We start from the raw sequence: 23,672 nt of genomic DNA on the forward strand, positions 1-23,672 counted from the left end.
CTTTTCTCTTGTTCTCCTCCCCCCCCCTTGCTGGTCCTGTGGTTCGCGGTGCGGCCGCGCCCGGGGGCCGCGCGGGGCGGGCGGGGGGGGGGCGGGGAGGGGAAGAAAGGAGACTCCCAGGTCTGCTCCAGATCCACTCCCTCAATCAGACAGGACTGACTTGCATTTTAGTAAGCTGAGCAGGTGGTACATCTGTGTTCATGTTTGAGAACCATTTTTTTAAACCACAACTCTAATCATATGAGGACAGCCACAGCCTAGAACCTTCCATGGTTTCCTGGAGCCTGGTATAAGTCCAGACTTTGCAGCTGGGCAATCAAACTTTTTCCCAGCCTGGCTTCAACCTACTTCCCCAGGCTTGACCTCCCTTCCCACCCTGTAATGCCACGAGTCCCCAGACAGACTTCAGGACACCCTCAAAGCACTACTTCCAGGAAGCGTCTCTGAACTGCACCTGGCATGGCTCTTCTATTTCCTGAACAGTGAGGACCACGCCCTTTGTTCCTGTTGCTTCTGAACACCAGACTGGGCATGGAAGATTCCAAGTGCCAATGATATCTAAGACGTCTCAGTGTCCAGCTCAGACTCTGCCCTAGCCTCCAATTCAGCAAACTAGGATACAGGCATAAACAGGCCTCCTCCATGAACTTCCGGACAATATAGCAATGTGCTGTATATGTCTCAGTTTCCCTAAACGCAGCAGAGAATGCCCAGCAATCCTACTTTCTCTTCTTGGGAGGAGACAGAGGATCTTCCCAAGTGGAGAAACAAATCCCTAAACACTGGAGCTCAGAATTTGTAATAAACATCATGTCTGTGTGGTCAGCAGCCCCTCCTCAGCCAGTAAGGGCCCTAGGGGTGGTCATGTCTGGAGGTGTCCCTGGAAAAGGCTCACAGACACTGCTGCCCTGGTCTGGGTCCCAGAACCTGCAACCCTTAGAAAACCTCTGAGAACACAGTCCCACAAAACTTCTGGCCTCCATAGCCTCCAGGAGCAAAGAGGTACAGCTCTCTCACCTCATATTACAGAAAGACAGAAAGAGGCCAATGGCACTTCCAATCCTCCTCTACCCCTCAGCTCTGTACCCATATCCAGCCCATCTCAGACCCAAGCTGGGCTCCAGAGCCAAGATGGAAGCACTACCTCATTGTTCTAGGTAGAATCAGAAAGAGGCTGGATGTCTGCAGAGCCCTATTGAGCTCTGTCCTCTCCAGGGAGGGGGAATTCAAAGAAGCAAAGACAGAGACATAAACCAAGAGGTGGCATTCTAATTAGTGTTTAGAATCACAGAGTCCCCCCACCTCAAACTCTGATGTCAGTGTACACGAACCCCAATTACTTGACCTGGGTTTGGAACTCATCCAGAAAAGAGAGTGAAGTCAGAGGCAGAGACTTGGCAACCCACTCCAAGCAAGTTCTCCAGCTTTAGAGGGTATCGGGCACCCCTGCAAGGCAGGAAAGGCCCTTGCTTATTAAGAAGCCCTCCGGGCTGGAGAGATGGCTCAGCGGTTAAGAGCACTGACTGCTCTTCCAGAGGTCCTGAGTTCAAATCCTAGCAACCACATGGTGGCTCACAACCATCCGTAATGAGATTGGATGCTCTCTTCTGGTGTGTCTGAAGACAGCTACAGTGTATTCATAAATAAAATAAATAAATATTAAGAAGCCCTCCACTGGCCCAAATCCTGGAGCCATGGGAGAAGTGGCCTGGATTCCAGAGCCAGACCTCTCACTCTGCCAGTCTTAATCATAATACTGTGCCTCTAGGCTGCCCTCAATCAAATGGAAGTAAAGACAACCATGTAAGTTGCTAAGAGCATTAAAAGAGTCAATACCTGCAGAGTCCTTAAAACAATATATAGTGCTCGCTGAGCACACTAGGACCTTGTCCTACCCACTTGCCCTTGGCTAGATTTCCCCTCCTCAGGATGCCCTCTTTGCTTCCACCTATGCCCTTTCTAGATATGCCAGCTTCAGATATGAATTGTCAGCTCCTAGCTTCAGCATTTGACCCACAGTGTGACTTTTGGGCCTATCCTAGGTCCCCCATCAAGATCCCAACTCCTCTCCCTTCCATATCAGTGGTTGCCTGGCTCTCCCCCTCTGCAATGAAATGATGGCCTCATGACTCAACACCCCAGCGACTGTTCTGTACAAACTGGAAAGCTGTGGATACCAAGATGAGGGTTCATAAAGAGGCACACCCCCAAACACAGCTTCTCCCTCTTCTCTGCCACCCTAGGTCTGAGCATGCAGCAGCCACCCAAGGGAGTGGGTTTAAAATAGATGTCAGGCTGTCCTCACGTCCTGAATTAGAGAGCCCGATTCCTACATTATTCACTGCCTCACACACACATACACCTGGATGTGTAGCCAAGAAAGCAAAGGAAATCATTTAGCTGCAATTGACAATGATTCCCATGTGCCTGTCAGACAGGAATGACCCCAAAGTACCCGTATCTTCTCTGCTTCCCCTTTTCACATCCTACTGGCTGGCTCACATTCTTGCATCAACTTTCACAACTGCTTTTGTGGAAACAAAACAAAAAACCTTCAGGATCAGCCAGGCGGTGGTGGCGCATGCCTTTAATCCCAGCACTTGGGAGGCAGAGGCAGGCAGATTTCTGAGTTCAAGGCCAGCCTGGTCTACAGAGTGAGTTCCAGGACAACCAGGGCTACACAGACAAACCCTGTCTCAAAAATCAAAACAAAACAAAACAAAACAACTTCAGGATCACTTAAAACTACAGGAGCCTCCTGTGCTAACTATAACGTCCTTTTTTGTTTGTTTGCTTGTTTCCAGTCCAGCCCAACCTAATCTTTGGCTCAAGGTCTCCTGAGTGTTACCAACAGGGTACCAAGCAAGATGCCCCAGGTGTAGCCATGGGCCAACTAGTCAAGGTTAAGAAGCCAAACAAAGTCAAGACAACTATAACTAAGAGTTATCAACTCTTACACATAAAATGAAGTTACATATACATAATGGATCATGTGTAGAGGGGGGCCCTCCACACAGCCTAGCATGGTGTCTGGGGAAGGTATACTTAAATTCAGAAGTAAAAAAATATAAGCAAAGTATGCCCAGTAAAAGCACTAAGGAAAAAAATCTTCAAGTCAAACAAGTTATCACAAGCAAAGTTCCTGGATCAGGAAAAAGCTTAGAGTGTTGAAGTGACTCGTGTCCATCGGGGAGAATACAAAGGTGTCAAGAGTCAAATAAGGCTGGGAGGTCATCAGTGGCCACATGACAGAGGGTCAACTAGGCCAAGGGAAAGCTCTGAGCTTTTATTCAAGTGTAATAAGAAGCCATCAAGGCATAAAATGATCTGATCAAAATGTTCTATGTTATTCTTGCTGCTCCGTTAAAAATAGATGCAAAGAAGATAAGTGTGTGCACTGGGAGAGGGCTACTACAATATTTAGGGAGACTTAAAAGGTGGCTCGGTGTGGGGCAGTAGCCTGAGGCGAGGGCAATGGAATCACAGCATGGAGAATGGACCCTAGATGGACTCTGTGGAAAGGACCAAAAGGTCCTGTTCTAGGACTGGCTGTGAAGAGTGGGTGGAGAGGAGTCTGTGCTGCCTGTCCTAAGAGATGGGTAGATTACCAGCCACTCTCAGATGTCAGGACCCACGAGGATCCTGCCCCCGGTTTTATCAGGATTCTGCTTCATCCACATTAAGGATATCAGAAGACTGGTAGCAACCAGCTGAGGCCAGAGACAAAATCTGCCATTGAAAATCATAAGCATGAAACCACTTAAGATCTTTGTGTTCTGGGCTGGAGAGATGGCTCATAGGTTAAGCACCTAGCTGTTCTTCCAAAGAACCAAGAGTTCAGTTCCCAGCACCCACATGACAGCTTACTTGTAAAGGCAGTTCCAGGAATCTGACAACCTCACACACATACATACAGGCAAAATACTAGTGCACATAAAATAAGTCAAAACAGAGATCTTTGTGTTTATATATTGGTTTTTTTTAATCATAAGAAAGAATGAACAGAGGTAGAAAGTGATCGGAGGGTGGTGAGAAGGGCAGTCAGGAAAGGGGATGCTGAGAACAGAGCCCTGGGGCCCTCCAACATTTAACAGCGAAATTAAGGGGAAGGGGACAGGCTAAGCCGGCAGGAGGGAGGAACTGGAGCACCCAAGGAAAGATACAACTCTAGGACAGAGCTTTCTAGCAGCTGCTGCAAAGGCAAGCAAAACCTGCTAGAGCGGCCCTGGATGGCCTGCAGAAGTAAAGGGTGCTTGTCTCTTAGGGGCACTGCTAAGTCAGCACTTTCGAGGAGATCCTTGTGATGGGAATTGGGTCCCTGGCTGAAGGGGGCGGGAGGGGTGTTGGCGAGGCAGGGAGGGGGATGAGGTTCAAAGCCAAAAAGAGAGACTGTGAAATGAGAGGGCGGACAAAGACTGTTCTCAAAACCTACTGGGTAAGAAATGTCAGAGACACATAAGGGGATGGTCACGGTGCCCAGGAGCCCAAGAGGAAGCAGCTCTTCAAGCCCTCTAGTGCTCCTTCCTCTGTAGTAGGATAGGGACAGAGGTAGCAGAACACAAATAAATGAGAGCCATTCACACACTTTCTTGACCTTCTCTTTACCCCGAACCTTAGTGACTTCCACTCAGCACCTGCTGTTTCCCCCAAGCTCGGCCAAGTGGACCCCAGGCGGGACCGTGCTGTGCCACTACCAGAAGATTCATCCAACAACCTGTGAGCACGGCTCGCTGAAGGGCCAGGCACTGAGCGGTTTGCTCCTGGTGCAAGACCCAAAAGGTCCGCGCACCACTCACCTGCTCCACAGCCGCGCCACCTTCAAGCCGGCGGCTGGCCTCCGCACCCCTTCCTGGCGAAACGACTGCTCCAATCCTTCGTCAGCCTAGCTCTGGCCAAGCCGAGCAGCCTGCGAGCCCCGGGGACAGCCCGCGGGAGAACTGCTCCCCACTCCTCCAGCCGTCCCAAAGAGACCGGCAGACGCCCAGCCGCCGCCGCGCAAGCTGTGTTCCCTCCCCTCCACAGCGCACACCCTCCGGGCCGCCCGAGTGCTTCGCCGGCTTTGTCTGAGTCGCCGCGCCGGGCGTCCGGGGGGGATGCGGCCCGGACCCCGGGGTCGCGGCCAGCCCGGGCAGCCTCCTCTGCCCACCGCCCGCCACCGGCCTCCATCGGGAGCCCCTCGCCCGCGCGGCTCCGTGGCTGCCTGCGCCCGAGTCGGGGAGGCCGCGCCGTACCTTTCCCTGCGGAGCCGGGGAGCGTCTTCGCGAGCGGCCTCGGCCTCTCCGCCTCCCCTCCTCCGCAGCCACCGGGCTTCCTCCTGCAGCCGCCGCCGGGACCGTAGGGCCGAGCCAGCCGCTGCGGCCTGTGCGGGGGCCCCGCTCCGCCTCGCGTCCCCGGCCCACCCCGCCTGTGCGCTCCGCCCCGGGCCCGCCCACCGGGGGCGGGGAGCCCGAGGCCACCCAGCCCGGAGTTGCCGGCGGCACAGCCACCTGCGCTCCCCTATCTCGCGAATGGGACGCCTCACCCACCTATCCTCCCTGGAACAGGGCCAGCCCCGCGCTGCCCCGCCCTGCAAAGCCAACGAGGTCTTCCGGCACCAAAAGAGCGCTACGCCCGCCTCAGTTTACCCAGACTCTGCCGCTCTTTCGAAAGGAAGGGAAGAGGGCCCCTCTTGTCCTGAGCTATCTCTCCTCCTGCAGGTCTCAGTTGGGTGCCCGAGTGAACCAGGATCCTCAGGTGAAAGAAAAAGAATGCTCAGATCCCCTCAATGCCCGGCCCATGTTCTGAAGTAGCCCTTTTTAAAAAGTGTATTTCCCTAGTAAAACCCCAAACTTTTAATAAAAGCCAACGTTAATACTAGGTGGCACTTTTTTCTTTTTACAAAAAATTATAATTGTTTAGAAATTATTTTTAGCAAGTAATAGTGGCACATGCCTTTAATCCGGTGGTTCTAAAGCTTCCTAATGCTGACACATTTCAATACAGTTTCTCATGTGGTGACCCCCAACCATAAAATTATTTCATTCCTACTTCATAACTGTAGTGTTGCTACTGTTATGAATTGTAATGTAAATATCTGACATGCGACCCCTGTGAAAGACCGTTGGACCCCAAAGGGATAGTAACCCACAGGTTAAGAACCACTGCATAGTCCTTGTAGAAGCAGGTAGATCTCTGAGTTCAAAGCTAGCCTGAACCAGAGAGTAAGTTCAGGACAGCCAGAGTCAAACAGACAAATCCCGTCCTGAAACCCCCACACACACACCCAAAAGAAAGAAAATTATTTGTTTATTCATCTCTGCACCCCCTAGTTGGTTTTTCATGTTTTGCTGGTACCAGGTCAACACTTGGACCAAGGGAATACAAGCCCTTGGTGGCAGCAAAGCCCCTACTTTGAACTGTGTCTCGAGAGGGTGCCCTCCCCTAATTTCAACCTGGAACCAGCTAATGCTGGCCACAGGTCACTATGGGTTCAGCCAGGAGAGATACTGAAAGTGGGTCACATGCTTGTGATCCCAGCCTCAGGAGCCATGTTAGGAGGGCCACAGAGATCAATGCTAGCCTTGGCTACATACCAAGCTCAAGGCTACGCTGAGCTACACAGTGAAAGCCTGCCTCAGAGGAGCACAGAGCAGAGGTGTGGCTCAACAGCAGAACACTTCTCAACATATCCAAAGCTCTGGGCCAATTCCCAAAACTGAATCTAAAAATAAATAAATAAATAAATAAATAAATAAATAAATAAAAGAGCTGGAGCAAGAGGTGGCCCTGTAGAAATGGCTCTGACGGTCCCTGCCAAGGGGACCATCTAGGAGCCAACTTCAGTAGGGGACAGATTAATTTCAGGTGAAGTTTCTTCTCATCAGAAAGGGCCTAGTTATTCACCAAACTCAAAGTCCCTCTTCCCCACCCCTCTCTTAAACACCACGCACTCCTGGGGTTAAACTCAGGTAGACATCATACCCTCCTCTGTGACTCTGTCACCCTCCACCAAAGAGTGAAATGGTTATGGATGGCTTTGAGGGCTTAAGCCCTTGGGTAAATTCTGCCTCTGTGTAGTTACTTGGTCTTAGGCAAGTTACTTAGTCTTCTTGTTTCCATTCCCTCCTCCTTAATAAATAATACCTGCTCCAAAGGATTGTATTACACAAAAAATATTAATCTGGTCTAATTGTTTAGAAAACCACTCAAATGGATCCCATGTAAACGAGCAGCTGAATTTAGTTACTCATATAACAACAGAAAAGCCCGGTGGTATAACTGACTCGAGTATGCAAAGGCTCAAAATAAATAAATAAATAAAAATCCAGACTTGGTCTTCCTATCCCTACCTGCTCTTTACAGTCAGAACATGTTGTCAGCAGTTCTAGGCTCCATCCCCACAGACCTCATTTCTTTCAGTAAAAATAGTTGGCTCTGACTGGTTCACGTCATCCCAAAGCAGTCACTGAGGTGATGCCTGGAGCCAGTCCATCTATTCTAAGCCATATGGATAGAGAGTGAAGAAGAATTACAGGGCCCTGTTTACTACCAGAAGGCAAATGGCCCCAGAGCTGTGTGTGCCAAGCTTGTACTAAGATTCCCTCCAAAAGCCATTACAGATACTCATGTTCCAATTGAGACAGAGAAGAAAGATCCACCTATTCCTGGGGCACTGCAGGTGTTAAGCATTGTTAAAACTGTTTTTAAAGTTGCTATTACTAGCTGGACATGTTGGCACATGTCTTTAATCCCAGCACTCCAGAGGCAGGCAGATCTCTGAGTTCGAGGCCAGCCTCAAACTGCAGAGCAAGTTCCAGGACAGCATGGACTACACAAAGAAACCTTGTCTCAGAAAAAAAATCACTATTACTATTAATGATGTTTTTAAGTTCTTGTTGAAAGTACTACTGATATTTATGTCCTTGTCAGAAAGATGTTGGAGAATGGGGAGATTTTGCTCCCTAATTAGCAATTATTGGATTCTATCTCACTGGTTTCATTGCTTTGAGCAAAAGACTGCCAGTCAAGCATCCAACTAGACTACCCTTAGGCCAGTTGAGCTGTTTGGAACACTCCATGGACACAAAGAATGTCCTGGTTTTTCTGGCTCCTGAAGGCACAAACTTGGCAAGATTGTTTCAGTTTCTAACAGACTTTTTGCTATCAGAAGCCCAAATGAACTCAGTCAGATGATTCTATAATCATCTCCACCCAGGACAGAGGGAACACACTTCCCCTAGTGGCCTAGCAGAGGCACTGTCACAGGCCTAGACCTGTAAACAAAAGTAGCCATTTGTGTTATGTTAGCGGTGCTACCATTGATGAAAACACAAAGCATCATTTCTATATGAGATTCGCTGTGGTTAGTCCAAATGCTCTTTTTCTAGCTAGAGACAGATTTGTTTCTCTGTGCATCATCTGAGAGATGCCCTCCTGTGCTACCTCCACTGGTGTTGCAGCATTAAACTCAGTAAGAGGCATCTCTCAAGTGGTTTTGTCTACTTTTAATGGCGCTGAGAGAAGCAGTAGGCACAGTAGGAGGCACTGATGGCAGAAACACTGAAGCAGCGGTGGCAATGGCAGCATCAGCTTAGCAATCAGCAGGCCAAGCTGCAAAAGTGACCAGGCAGCTAGCTAGCCACTCCTCAGGTAGAGGCAGAGAGCCAGAGCTGTAGAGAACGGATGGAGCAGGAGCAAGTGCTACAATCAAAGTGCACAGAATGGAAAGCTGAAGCATAGACGGCTGTAAGAAGCCAGAGAAGAGAACCCATAGCCCCGGTCACCGAGGAGTTCTAAAGGGCTGTCTGGACTTTAGTTTTTGTCAATGGTTTTAACCCAAGGCTCAAAAGTTGTAGTAGCTGCTGTCCAGGACTAAGAAGTCCCAAGTTCCTAGGCCTACCCAAGAGCTATATAGTTGTATAAGTCAAGGTTCTCTAGAGTAACAGAACTTATAAAATGAATATCTCTTCATATATATATATATATGTATATATATGTATATATACATATATATACATATATATATACATATATATATATATATATATATATATATATATATATATATATATATGGACAGAGACAGAGAGAGACAGAGAAGGCATTCATTAGAATAGCTTACAAGCTATGATCCAGCTCATCTGACAACGGCTGGCTATGAACAGAAAGTCCCAGAATCCAGTAGTTGCTCAGTCCATGAGGCTGGATATCTTAGTCGGTGTTCAGTATATTCTGGAATCCCAAAGGAGTAAGTTCTAATGCCAGTGAAGGAATGGACTCACTAGCAAGGTGAGACCAGACAGGCAAGGAGCAGAAGCTTCCTCGTTCCAGATCCTTACATAGACTTCCAGCAGAAGGCATAGCCCTGATTAGATCTAAATTAACAATATGGATTAAAAGTGTGTCTTCCCACCTCAAAGATTTGGATTAGAAGTAAGTCTTCCCACTTCATGCTCATAGGTATGAAGTATAGATTCTACTACCCTGCTTTAAGCTCTGGGAGAACCATACTACCAGCCACCGCCCTGGTTCCCTTGGATCTGTGGATGAAACACACACACACACACACACACACACACACACACACACACGCCTCATTTTTAACCTGCCTTGTGGCTCAGCAGCTGGGCTCTTCTAAGCCTCCCACTGCTAGTGTGCCTTTTCCTTTACTCCTTGCTCAACACCATACATCTGCCCTCAGCTTAGTTGTGTTTCTAATCTCCTGCCTGGGGAAGCGGCCAACGGCTACTCCACCAGAGATCTCACATGGCTGGTGACTCTCTCTCACTCCAAAGCATGGTGAATTCCCTTTCCCCTCCTGCGTCTCTGTCTCTCTACGCTGCCTGCGGAAACCTGAAAGTCCTGCCTCTCATTTTGCCCAGCCATTAGCCACTGGCATCTTTATTGATCGATTAAGAACCAACTGGGAAGCAGGACTTTCACATGCAGATTTGCAGATTCCTAATCAAAGCATCAGAACGACCCCCTACACATAGACATTCCCTCCTCCTTTTTTTGGCTTTTAGTTAATTCCATAGGTAGTCAAGTTGACCCCCCCAAAATAGCCACCCCAATACTTGCAAAGCTAAAGCTCTCCAGTGCCCTAGGCTGGCAAGAGCACTGATACCTGGGGAGCCAAAAGCCTCCAGAGATCATAAGTAGAAGCAATTACATGTGATTTCTATCTGGGTAAAACACGACGGCTCCAACCAGGACTATAGCACAAGGTGCCAGAGCTTTTAGAATATCATTGTCTGAGTAACTTCCCAAGCCACAAATCCTTCTCCACATCCCTGCTTCAAAGCCAGAACTGCTTTTTCCCAGGCTCTTTTGCAGCTAAGATGATCACATAACTCAGACACGGCCAATGAGATAAATCACTGAATGTTTGTATGTAAAAGGAACTAATGTAAACAGCTAGAAAACCTAGTATCTATTCAGATGAAGAGCAGCAAAGTAGAAGTGGCTTTAGGGGCAACAGTGAGAGAGGTACTGAAGCACTCGCCACAATACGTGAAAGTGCACTTTCAGGAGTCTATGGTGATGTAAGTCCTCCAAAACCCAGTGGCTTAAGAAAAATTCTTATTTCTCACAATTCTTTGGGTCGACTGGATCCAGCTGGACAGATTGGCTGCCATATGGTATCGATTAGGCACAGCAAATGGAAATCTGGCTGCAGTTACATAGGACATCTCCAGCAGAATAGCCTACACATCCTTAGAACATGGCAACCTGGTTTCTCACTGGATGAAACAGAAGCTGCCAAGCATCTTAAGACATAGGCCCAGGTCTGCCAAGTAATTATTTCTATCGAATTCTATGCCAAAAGTCAGAAAGCCAGCTAGGACTCCAAAAGAAAGGTAATGTAGGGAGGAAAGAAGGAGAGAGATGATGTAATTGTATTATAATCTCAAAAATAAAAGAAAAAATAGAAAGAACCAAAGGTAAGCCCTTGCAGTAGAATTGAGTGTTTTCTAGGACCACAATTATGAAATAGCACAGATTTGATGGTTTACATAACAAAACTCACTGTCTCAGAGCTGTAGCAGGTAGAAATCCAGAATCAAGATGTCAGCAAGACTGGTTCCTTCGAGGAGGGAGGATCTATCCCACATTTCTCTTCTGGCTTCTAGAAGGTGCAGGCAACCATTGTCTTTTCATGACTTCGAGATGCATCTCCTTAGTCTTGGCTGTCATCTACAACGGCCACAATAACTTCGTTTCACTTTGATTTTGTCTGTAAAGAATAGGGCATATTGGTACATACCTTTAATCCCAGCACTCAGGAAGAGTGCAGAGACAGGTGAATCTCTGAGTTCGAAGACAGCCTGGTTTACATAGAGATGTCTACCACAGCCATGGCTATGTAGAGAGACCCTGACTCAAAAACATATGTGTGTGTGTGTGTGTGTGTGTGTGTTTGTGTGTGTGTGTGTGTATCCAAATAGTATGTATATTTCCAGGGTATATATATATATCTAAGTATATATGTGTACATATATATAATTTCTAGGGATGAATTTTTTTTTCAAATCATGCCAAATGCTGTCAGACTTGGAAACACTGGAGAATAGAATTCCAACATATCATTTTTAGGAAAACACAGGTCATCATGTAACAGTCATGGACAGAAAACTAGCAGGAAGCCTTGGCAGCCATCTATGCAGGTAATTGACAAGAGAGAAAAATTCCCAAAGGATACCTCTCTCTTATCTTCAGGAACAGATTTCTGGGGCAGGCAGATTTAAATTAAGGCCACAGGAACTTTATAACCAGTCCTAGCAAGCAGTAGCAGCAGCAGTGGTACCCTCAATTACAGACTGTTTCTTCTCTCTCACTAGAGGAAGCAGAAGAGAGACATAGAATGGATTCTCTCTCCTAAAAGGAAGTCAGGACTGTTTGACATTTCCCCCTTCATACCTCATGTACAACCAGGCCAGAAAACCAGTGGCCTGGAAAGTTCTGGATGACTGTGGGAACCCCAGACCTCCCTCACCTTATTGAAAGCCTCTCACCTTAGATTATTTGCTTACATGAGTGTTGTTTGTGCCTTGGCTTTTTGTCTGATGATCTTTGTTTATTCAGACCCTTGTACTCAGAGTTTAGGAATTTGGTCTTGGGCAAGAATCATGCCTTACAAGGGTAAATGGCCGTCACCACCACCATCTATCCTTCCATGGGCATGTCTGCTTCCTGCCACCCAAACAGAAATTTTCATCCACTTACAGCCTAAATCGTGGCCATTACTTGGGATTTAGGGAAATAAAAAAAAAAAACCCTAAAACAAAAAGCCAACAATGATTTAAAAAAAAAAAAAACCTAAAAGAGACTCAATCAAGGGGAGGAAGACAGAAAGGGGATGTGGGGAAGGCACTTGCTCATTCAGCTCTTTAGTCATATGTACCCAACTACCTCAAGAGAGATAAACGTGTGGAGTGAGATGCCTTTCAATGTTCCCACACCATGCACACCTCTTCTCACTGCTGGGGTGTCCTCCGTGTTCTGAGGGGCTGTGCTATATACACTTCCTCAGGAGATCTGTTCTGAGTCCTGAGCCATGGCTGCCCAGCACACTGGGCCATTGACGTCAACAGCACCACTGACTGTCCCAGACATGGGTGCATACAGAACACAGAACATCCTAGGCTCCAGTGAAACAAACAAATCTGATCACAGTGTGTGTCAGCATCCTGACGCTTCCCACACTCAGGGGTCTTGTTGATAGGCTTGCACCGCAACCTATGTGTCAGTAAGGAGTAAACAGGATGGGCTGATGGTTGTGCCACACACCAACTAAACAGGAAAAGAAGTACTCAACCCACACAAGGCCCGCCTTCGATGCTCAGTCATATAGGAGAGGAGAGAGACGAGGACAAGGGAAATTTCAGGTGCGGGCGGTGGGTGGGGTAGGTAGTAGTAACATGTGGAGAATGAAGGCAGAGACAGTGAAGAAGACAGGGACAAGTAGGTGGGATCCCCAAACCAAAGTCTGGGGACGTTGTGACTGTTCTTGCTGAGCTCTCCTGTCTCTTACTGGACACTCAAGCCTCTGCCACTGGGTCCTAAAATCTGATCTCCTTCTATCCCATCCCCATGGTGTTCCTTGTCCCCTGGAGACCTCTACATGTCCTTCTCCCACTGTTTGCCAGGTCTTCCTCAAGCTATAGATCATCCTGGAGGTCCTCAGTGATTAAATCATGCCCAGGACTTCTCCCTTTGGTACCAAAAAGTCTCTCCCAGGCTGGTTTCCAGGGTTACTGTTGCATCTTTTGGATGTCTCCTTAGGTTACATGGTATCTCCATTTTCATACAGGAGCACTGAACACTTTGTCCGTCTGCCCAAGGCCACCAGCAAATCAGGAACAAGTGTCACCTCCTAAGCTGAAGCGTCAACCCTCATCTGGTTTCTTGAGGCCACATCTAGGTGGCCTTTTTTGGCTCACTGCCCCTGGTCTTGGTGATAATTTTGCGTTGATGGGAGCACCACGGGGCTCGTGACTCAGGTAGGAGGATGGGGCTGTCAACTTCCTGGGAGAAGCACTTACCCATAAACAGACCATCGTGTGAGTCACTAGCAGGACCGGGAGACTCTGAGTCATCCCTGAATCTATTTCAGCTGAGAAGTAGCGTGCTCCTCAAGGGTAACAGCCTGTTCGTTACGTTTCCCCAACAGCACTGGGAGCTGGAACTGAGCCATGTGGAGAGGTGGATCAGGCCTCAAGAAGGTCCTTGTAGCTATCCTGAACGGAGAAACCTGGGAAGGACAGTCCCGAAGTCTTTCAAAGCATGGGGGGTCAGCGCAAAGAGCAGTACATAACACTCAACATTCAAATTCAGACTAAGAGATGTATAGAAGGATGCATTTGAAAAATGTTATTTGCCTTGCAATGTCTGTGTGTGTGTGTGTGTGTGTGTGTGTGTGTGTGTCATTAGAAAGATTTGAGAATTCCTTTGGTTTTTTGTTTGTTTGGTTGGTTAGTTGGTTTTTTTTTTGGGGGGGGGGGGCGGTTGGTTTTAAGACAGGGTTTCTCTGTATACTTCTGGCTGTCCTGGAACTCACTCTGTAGACCAGGCTGGCCTCGAACTCAGAAATCCGCCTGTCTCTGCCTCCCAAGTGCTGGGATTAAATGCGTGCGCCACCACTGCCCGGAGAGAATCCCTTTGAATGGCAGTCTATTCCCCATACAGATCTGTAGATCCGTAGGAGGGAAGAGCACCAGGCTCAGAGCACTAGGAAAGGCTGCCTGAGAGGACAGCTGCCCTGCTCGCCTGAACTTGCTCATGCATATACGCTTGGCTCCTTCCCCCGCGTTCAGTGAGTGCTTCTAACCTTTCAGAAACACTGGAGGGCTTGTGAGAAACTGAGCAAACTAGGCTGCGCCCTCAGTTTCTGGTTCAGTAAGTGGGGGAGGGGCTGTGGTCTGCATTTCTGAGTTCCCAGGTGCTGCTGATACTGCTGGACCATGATCACACCTTGAGAGCCACAGGTGTGGGTGGCCTCAACCTAGGTTCTCCTCACATACCTTTCTAAGGACCAGGGAGGCTGCTTTATATTCAGGCCTCAATGCTTCCCAGAACACCGCTCTGTAGGGCCTACTGCCCTTCTCCTGGGAGATGTCTCTCTGTCTCTACTGTGACTTCTTTTTACTCTCCTAAGTGTTCATTCCCTCTTACATTCCCTAACCAGGACATCTGGTGACCCAACTTCACACCCCACTGAGAAAACAGAAGCCATTGTTAGCCTTTCTACTACAGTGCTAAACATCATGACCAAAAGCATCCTATAACTCTCAGGTCCCAATCTCTGAGCGAAGTCAGGAACTCAGAGCATGAGGCTAGTGTCAGAAACATAAGCAGAGGTTAAGGTGGAATACTTCTTACTGGTTGGCTCCTCCATGGCAAGCTCAATTTGCTTTCTTATACAACCCAGGACCATGTGCCCAGGGATGGCATCGACCCCAGTATGCTAGAATTATTAATCAAGAAAATATCCCACAAGCTTGCCTGTAGGCCAATCTGATAGAGCCATATTCTCAACTGTGGTTACATCTTCACAGATGAATCTTGGTTTGTGTCAAGTTGCAAAAATCAACCAGCTCAGCAGACATGAGCTTTTTTTCTCCATCAGCACATCTCTGGCCTCACCCACGTCAGGACCGAAGTCTCTTCTGGAAAGTACAGGGGTGCCCTGCTTCCACCGAAGGTCCTCACGCCACTCTTCTTCCTCCTTCAGTTCTCCTTCTCTCCTGTTTAGTCCATTACTCTTTCTCTGGTAAGCCATTCCACACACACAAAATCTCATCTAAAAATAACCACGGGTGGGAGTGGAGCTCAGTAGTAGAGCGCCTGCCTAGCATGCACAGGGAGTGTATATCAATAAAAAATACCCGAGACCACACTCAACCTCAGACTCAGTCTCCAGCTGCCGCGCCTCTCCCCAGTTCATAGCAGGAGTTTCTTCCCACCACAAAACACGGAGCAATCTCACATGGTCACATCTGGTAACTGTTGCTTCTCTCAGGCCCTGGAAAACTACAGCTGCCTCCCACAGGGAATGCTTTCTGCTTGTGGCTAATTTTAACCCCATACTTTCTTGTCTTCTCGCTTACCTTCCCAGACACCAGTGGCTCTACTCGACGGATAGATGCTGACCACCAACACGCCTTCCCTACATGTTCTCTGGCCTTATGGCTCCAATATGGCACCTGCTAAGTCTTTATTGATAGCTTGGGTCACTATCTGATTCAACTACCTGAGCATTTTAATCCTAGCATGTCCCCAAATCAAACTTTATCCTCTTTCCATGTACATATTAAAATGTGTGTTTATTGGGGCAAATGATATAGATCACCTGTGAGAATCTAAGAACCTGAGTCATATCCCCAGGACCCATGTAAAGGTAGAAAGAGAAAACCAACTCCACAAAGTCACCCAACTGAAAAACACACCATGGTTCATATCAACTTTCCCCCATGGTAATTATAATTAGTAACAAAGTATGGAATACCACATTAAAATATCATTTCAAATGTACAGTTCAATCACATTGAATATACTCACAGTTTGGATAACTGTTTTCTCTACCCACATCCAGAACTTTCCATTGTCCTTCTGTATGCAGTAAACACTAACCCAGTCTTCTCTCAGCCTCTGGTAATTTCAATTCTGCTTTCTGTCTCATTAAATCTCACAACTGTGGGCAGCTCGTAAAACTGGAACCATGTGGGTTTTGTTTCTGTGTCAGCCTGCCTGCCTTCTAACTATGGCAAGTTCCACTATCCCCCAGCTACCCCAAAACACTTTCCCAAGACAAGAAAATTAGCTGCTCCCAGGAAGTTTCTGGGCTGTTGTTGGTTGTTGTTCAAAGTTTTTTTCACTTGCTTCTATACAATTGCTTTACATCAAAAAAAAAAAAAGAATAAATAAAGAGCTAGACAGATGCTCAGCAGTTAAGAACACCCACAGAAAACCAGGGCTCTGCTCTCAGCACCCACATCTGCCAGCATACAACCACTCTAGGGAATATGATGCCTTCTTCTGACTTCCGTGGACACCCGTACTCACATGCACAAGAAAACACAGATACACACAGATATACACACAGACACACACACACACACAATTTAAAATTTTTTAATAAAAAATAAAAGAATTGGCAAAAAAGACATAGCAGCCACTTGGCAGATTTGATCATTGCTAAATTTTATATTTTTTTTACATTATATGTTATCTATATTATATAACATAGTATGTATTTTTATATCATTTGCTAAATGTTATATCATTTAAGAATTTTTTTTATGAGCATAGGGAGGAGGGGGTGGTCAGGATCTATCCACAGAATAGAGCCACCAGTGTCCAGGAAGTTAAGAGAAAAGACAAGAGAGTATAGGGTCAAGTTAGCCACAAGCAGAAAGCCTGCCCTGTGAGAGGCAGCAGTCAGTGTACTGAAGTTTTCTGAGGGACAGAGAGAGGCAACAACTCCTATATTTGGCCGTGTGAGATTGTTTGATGTTTCATCAGAGTGCTTCCAACGGAAACCAGGTTGTAGCACGTTGGGCAGGAAGGAACAGGTGATGTAAACCCCCTTGTTTATTTCTTTTGTGTGTGTGGTTTTGGGGCGTACCCTAAATGCAAGTAGAGATCAGAGACATGTGAGAGTTCCGGGGACCAAACTCAGGTCATCAGGCTTGATGGCAAGTACCACCTCACTAGCCCCGCCTACTCATTTAAATAGACTCTGTGTAGGTAGTAGGGCCATGGAATCACTATGCCATATCCCTAGGGACTGCATTTTGCCTCGGCCCTTCTTGTTACTACCCTGCTCTGCTTCCTGTATGCCATACTGCGAGCCTTTCCACCATGATGGACTAAAACCATGTGCAAAAGAAATCTTCCAGCTGGGCAGTGGTGGCCTTTAATCCTAGCACTCGGGAAGCAGAGGTAGGTGGATCCCTGAGTTCGAGCCCAGTCTGATCTACATAGAGTTTTAGGACAGCCAGGGCTACACAGAGAAACCCTATCTCAAAAAACAACAACAAAAAAAGCAATTTCTTTCTTCCTTTATGTTGCTTATGTCAAGTATTCTGTCATAGTGATGTGAAAGTCACACACAGACAGCACACCAGCTCCACATCTGCTTGTTTTATTTTATTATTTAAATTTATACCTATTTCATCTAACCTGATTGGTTTTATAATATATTATTTTGAGGTTATAATATATTATTTTGAGGCCTATTGAAAAGAAAAATAGTGTGCCAGTATGAGTAACATATAAACATATAAACATATAACATATAAAATTTTGAAATATATAGCAATAAATTTTTAAAATGTTGTCAGTGAAACCATGATACAACATTGTCTTAATTTATCATTTTTTAGCACGAGTGTGTGTGTGTGTGTGTGTATACATGGGGGGCCACAGGACTTGTATAGAGACAAGAAGACAACTTAGGGGAGTCAGTTCTCTCCCCCACATGGGTTCTACAGACAGAAGTCAGGTTGTCGCACTTGGCAGTAAAGGTCTAGGGTGCTGAGCCATTTCAGAGGTCCATGACATGATACTTCAAAGCTTAGATTTTTATCTCATTGAAAGAGCTTTTCTGTACTTATTTAAACAATTGTACCTCAAAGGATACTTCATTAAATCTAAAATGCCTTCCAAGTTAATATGCAGTCTCACTTCAGAGATCTTTATTTTTTTAAACTTTTTTTTTTTTTTTTTTTGGTTTTTCGAGACAGAGTTTCTCTGTATAGCCCCTGGCTGTCCTGGAACTCACTCTGTAGACCAGGCTGGCCTCGAACTCAGAAATCTGCCTGTCTCTGCCTCCCAAGTGCTGGGATTAAAGGCATGCACCACCACTATCCGGCTAAACTTTTTTTTTTTTAATACTTATTTTATTTATATGAGTACACCGTTGCTCTCTTCAGACACACCAGAAGAGGGCATTGGATCTCATTACAGATGATTGTGAGCCACTATGTGGTTGTTGGGAATTGAACTCAGGGCCTCTGGAAGAGCAGCCAGTGCTCTTAACCTCTGAGCCATCTCTCCAGCCCCCTCAGAGATCTTTAAAACGAATAACCTTTTTTGCTTTAGAAGCTTGAGGTAAAAATGAATAAAAGTAAAATTTTCATGTATGTTCCCTGACCCTTCCCTATCTTTAACATTCTTGCACTAGTGTGATACATCTGGCAAAGCTGATGAGTCCAGGCTAATGACTACAGTCCAGTTTCTCGTTAGAATTCATTCTTCATATAGTATATTTTATGAGTTTTGATAAACGTGATCAACAGACATCTAATGTGCTGGCTAGACTTAAGACAACTTGACACTGAAGAGGAAGAATCTCAATTGAGAAAATGCCTCCATAAAATCCAGCTGTGCAGCATTTTCTTAATAAGTGATTGATGGGGGAAGGCCCAGCCCACTGTGGGTGGTGCCATCCCTGGGCTAGTGGTCCTCCATTTTATAAGAAAGTGGACTGAGCAAGCTATGAGGAGCAAGCCAGTAAGGAGAAGCCCTCCATGGCCTCTGCTTCGGCGCCTGCTTCAGGTTCCTGGTCTGTGTGAGTTCCTGTCCTGACTTCCTTTGATGATGAACAGTGCTGTGGAAATATAAGCAGAATCATCTTTTCCTCCCCAACTTGCTTTTTGGTCATGGTGTTTCATCACAGCAATAGAAAACTTAAAACATACAGCACTGTAGTTCTTACAGAATAATAGTTTCGCCATCCTAAAAACCCACTTAGTCCACCCAGCATGGCTCCCTTCTTTAGAAATGCTGGCAACTACAGATCATTGCGATCTCTATAGCTTTGCCTTTTTCAGTCACAGTTTGAATCATGCTGCCTTGTCCACTTGCCTGGTTTCTTTCCTGCATTCAGCCTCACAATGGTCACATAGTCTTTGCAGTCCTGAAATGTCCTGTGTGCAGTGTCTGCTCATCCTACCAAGTCACGGTGCTGTTGGTGAACTTACTCTACTTTTTAACAGAATTTGAAGGTATTTTCCACACTGGAATGCAAGTTCCTGAGTTGCTCGGGGGTTATCGTGTATCCTCGTATGGATACAGGGAGGAAGTTTGATATGTGGGAGAGAAGGGTCAAATGTGTTCATCTGATCCAGTACTTAGCCAAACAGGTGGAAAACTCATCAGTTACAGGGGGACGAGGATTGAACGGAACTGTCTGGGAATTCCACTGGACAGCCACAAGTGAATCTGGCGTAGGGTGGGTTGGGGGTGGGAAGCGGTGAATCATAAAGTAAATTACACAGCTGTGGAACTGATGATGCATTGTTGTCTACGTGTGACTTGGCATCTCTGTGACAGAATGTATGTGCTTCTGTGTCAGAGACCGGGGTTGCATGAGTGCCGAAGGCTCCTTTCCTCTTGGCTTTTCTCCTCTTTTGTTAAGGGATCATTTTACACCTGGTGACTCACCCTTTCACTTCAGAGTACCACAGCTCTTGACACATCACACAGTTGTCTATTACCAGTACAAGCAGTATACAAAAGTGTCATCACCCCACAGAAGAGTCCCTCTTGTCCCTTTGTAACCATCCCATACCCCGGAGATCACAGAGACTATCTGGTGCCATGCTGCAGAATGCCTTTGGAATCTTGTCTCTTTCATTTACAAGAATGTGTTTGAGAGTCGCCCATGCTGATATGTCTGTTAGGAATTCTTAGCCTTCCTTGGTATTGCAGAGAATGGAACCAAGGGCTTCGTGCAGGACGGGCAAGTACTCTACCACTGAGCTCCGTCTCCAGCAGGGTAACATCCTTTGATTGTGCAGTAGCATTCAGCTATCCTGATGCACCCCAATTTTCTCACAGATGAGGAGCATTTAGATTGTTTCTTCTTCTGGTAGTGGTGGCGCATACATTTAATCCTAGCACTTGGGAGGCAGAGACAAGCAGATTTCTGAGTTCGAGGCCAGCCTGGACTACAGAGACAGGACAGCCAGGGCTACACAGAGGTTGTTTCTTCTTTCGGAAGATTATGAATGAAATCATTAAATACTTAGACATAGATTGGGTGAGGATATCAATGGGGGTTTTGCTGTTAGTTACTAGCTTTTGTTGTTTTGAGATTGAGTGATAGGTGGTCTCCTTTAACCCAGGCTGGTCTGGAACTTACTAGGTAGCTGAATCTGGTGTTGAATTCCCGATCCTCCTGCCTCCATGTTCCAAACGCCAGGACTGCAGTTCTTTGTACTCATGGTAAGTTTTTACTTCTCTTGGATGAATCCTAGGAGTTGATCTTATAGTTCTAATGTGGAAAATTATAAATTACTTCTCAAACATTCATTAATACTCTTGAGAACATCAGGTCAGCTTTGATGTAGTAAACTTCAAACTCTTTGGACAATGGCTCATGTCATGTAACACATTTCGTAACATATCCCAGGTTTTCATGCCAATCACATATATAAATGACCACAGGAGACATTCTATCAAATAACATGTACAATAAATTCTAACATTTCCCTATGATACATAACTTTTTAATTCTAGACAATGTCACTGGATTTAGTTAAAGATTCATTAACTACAGCTAGAAGTATCTTCTTTTATTAATTAAAATTGTGCCTTGACAATCCATGCATGTAGATGATGCTTGTGTCCACTCTCACCCCCATCTTACCTCCTGCCCTGTCAACCCCTTTCCCCTCCCCTCATTATTTTCTCTATTTGTAATCTCAGACTGGCAAGTGATATGGAAACACATCATAGTTGTCTTTTTAAATCTCCACCAGTGAATTATCTATTAAAACTTTTATCTATTTTTTGGGTGGAATGACTCATTATTGAATTTTGATAATTCTTTTTCCTCATCTCAGGGTCTTTAAACACAAGAGCCATGGAGTAAAACTATCATTTGGTTCCTCCCTTGATTTTCTCACTTTGGTTTCTATCACAGATTTCAAAATAGTCTTTCTGAAAACAACAAATATCCTGGTCTTGAAAGGACTTTTATCTCATGAGAACATATGGTAGCAGTGGCTTCACTTTGTTCTGCAGAAACTCCTGAAAGTTGATCAAGGAGCAAATCTGTAAGGGGTGGGAGGGGCTCAGCACTGAGATGAATGAGGAACATCTGTAAGGAGTGGGAGGGGCTCAGCACTGAGAGATGAATGAGGAACATCTGTAAGGAGTGGGAGGGGCTCAGCACTGGGATGAATGAGGAACATCTGTAAGGGGTGGGAGGGGCTCAGCACCGAGAGATGAATGAGGAACAGGCACATCTGGAGCACTTTCCACACACTGCACCTCGGCACCATTTGGGTTCACTTTACTTTTAGTGAAGAAGCTCTTTGGGAGAAACATTTGTATGACTATTTCATCTTTCTTCAAAGATGTTTCAGCAAGGTATAAAATGTTTCAGACTGTTCCCCCAGACACACTGAAAACACCATTCACCCTCTTCGTACTTCACTACAGAATAAAATGTCTCTGTCTCCCAAACATAAACTAACTGTTCATAAGAATTGATCTACCGGGCGGTGGTGGCGCACACCTTTAATCCCAGCACTTGGGAGGCAGAGGCAGGTGGATTTCTGAGTTCAAGGCCAGCCTGGTCTACAGAGAGAGTTCCAAGACAGCCAGAACTACACAGAGAAACCCTGTCTCGAAAAAACAAAAAAAAAGACAAAAACAAAAAAAAAGAAACAAAACAGTAAGGTAAATATTAAAAGGACCAAAAATATAAGATTCTCAGTCTCTCTATGGGCTGCATTTATAATTTGAAATTTTATTTTGATACTAAAGAGATTCAATGGCCGGGCGGTGGTGGCGCACGCCTTTAATCCCAGCACTTGGGAGGCAGAGGCAGGCGGATTTCTGAGTTCGAGAGTTCGAGGCTAGCCTGGTCTACAGAGTGAGTTCCAGGACAGCCAGGGCTACACAGAGAAACCCTGTCTCGAAAAAACAAAAGACAAAAAACAAAAAACTAAAGAGATTCAATTCAAGAATTATAATTTTAAGGCTGTAATTAGGACATATAGTTTAATAGTCAATAACCTTATAAATGATCAAATTCTTCAACATGCTAAGAACAAATGTAATTCATTGACAGGGATAAGTTTTATTTAAAGTCAGATATAATATACTTAATAGATGACCTTAAAAAACTTGTTGGAGATCTGCTGAATATGGCATTTGAGTGTTTAATGAAAAAGGCTACCTGTGACAGACAAAAAAAAAAAAAGCCAACTCCTAAGAGTCTCCGCCCACCTTCAAAAGTCTCCACCTGGACTGTGGAAATGCCGATCAACGGGAGGAGCTTTCCCACCTCCGGGACCCTGTCGAGACTGTGGACAAGCAGGCACTGGGGAATTGATCACTTCTCTTTGACTTGCAAGGTAGGCCAGTCTCTCAAGTTCCTGAACCACAGGAAAGTCTCTTGAATCTTACTGCCCTGTGTGGCAGTCACAGGTTCAATACTGTCCTGTGTGGTCACTGGAGCCTGAAGCATCTCTGCCTCCACTGAGATTGCTAAGAAGGAGCCTAGGGTAGCTGGTCGGTCTTTGTCATTTTATTGTTGCAGAGGTCATTTGGTTTATACTTCCTGTTCAAACGTATCCTTTTCAGATCTCTGGTAGTGTTGATCATTAACTGTATAGATTTATCAGTTTGCAGCAGGTGTCTAGTCAATGCCTTTTATTTGTGAAAATCAGACCTTGCCTAGTTCTGGTAAGGCAAAGTCACTAAACAGGTTTCAGTGGTTTGGGGGGGTTGTTTGTTTGTTCATTTACTCTTATTTAAAAGAACTTGCTTTACAATGATCAGTAACCAACCACTTGTGTATCATGGTAAATTATTGGGAGAAAAAAGGTTTGAGGTTTATGAAAATTGTAAGGGTTTGAGAAAATAATTAAAAACAATACTGATAAAACTTAAAGTCTATATATGGTGTTAAGACTTTAAAGGCTCCGAATTTTAACATATTAATCAATGGAGTTTTGATAAATAGCTTATCTGGCTCTGGTAAGACATTGACTACTATAACAGTCACAAGATCAAATTTTTAAATTTCCTTTAGTCATTTTCTAAGTAGAAAATAAAAAGTGTTTTTCATCATACTAAAATCATCCATTTCACACACACACACACACACACATATATATAGATATAGATATGAAGCATTTCATACATACAAATATATAAACAGATGTGTATCAAGA

The 23,672-nt window shown here is 45.6% G+C and overlaps 1 protein-coding gene across 4 annotated transcripts in view; it reads right to left on the reverse strand.

Moving 5' to 3' along the window:
- Smox (spermine oxidase) overlaps nucleotides 1-5,640 on the reverse strand; it is a 34,600-nt gene extending 28,960 nt beyond the window's left edge. For 2 of the 4 annotated variants that reach the window (XM_028756018.1, XM_028755993.1), the window contains exon 1: nucleotides 5,232-5,422. The gene's annotated coding sequence lies outside the window, so the exon portion shown is untranslated. Of the gene's footprint in view, nucleotides 1-4,796; nucleotides 4,813-5,231; nucleotides 5,423-5,624 lie in introns of those variants that run through there. The other 2 variants (XM_028756010.1, XM_028756012.1) reach the window with 2 other exon arrangements.
- Between the last annotated feature and the right edge of the window lie 18,032 nt (nucleotides 5,641-23,672).

This window comes from Grammomys surdaster, unplaced genomic scaffold, assembly GCF_004785775.1.
Source record: "Grammomys surdaster isolate TR1022 unplaced genomic scaffold, NIH_TR_1.0 129, whole genome shotgun sequence".
NCBI classification, from domain to species: Eukaryota; Metazoa; Chordata; class Mammalia; order Rodentia; family Muridae; genus Grammomys; species Grammomys surdaster.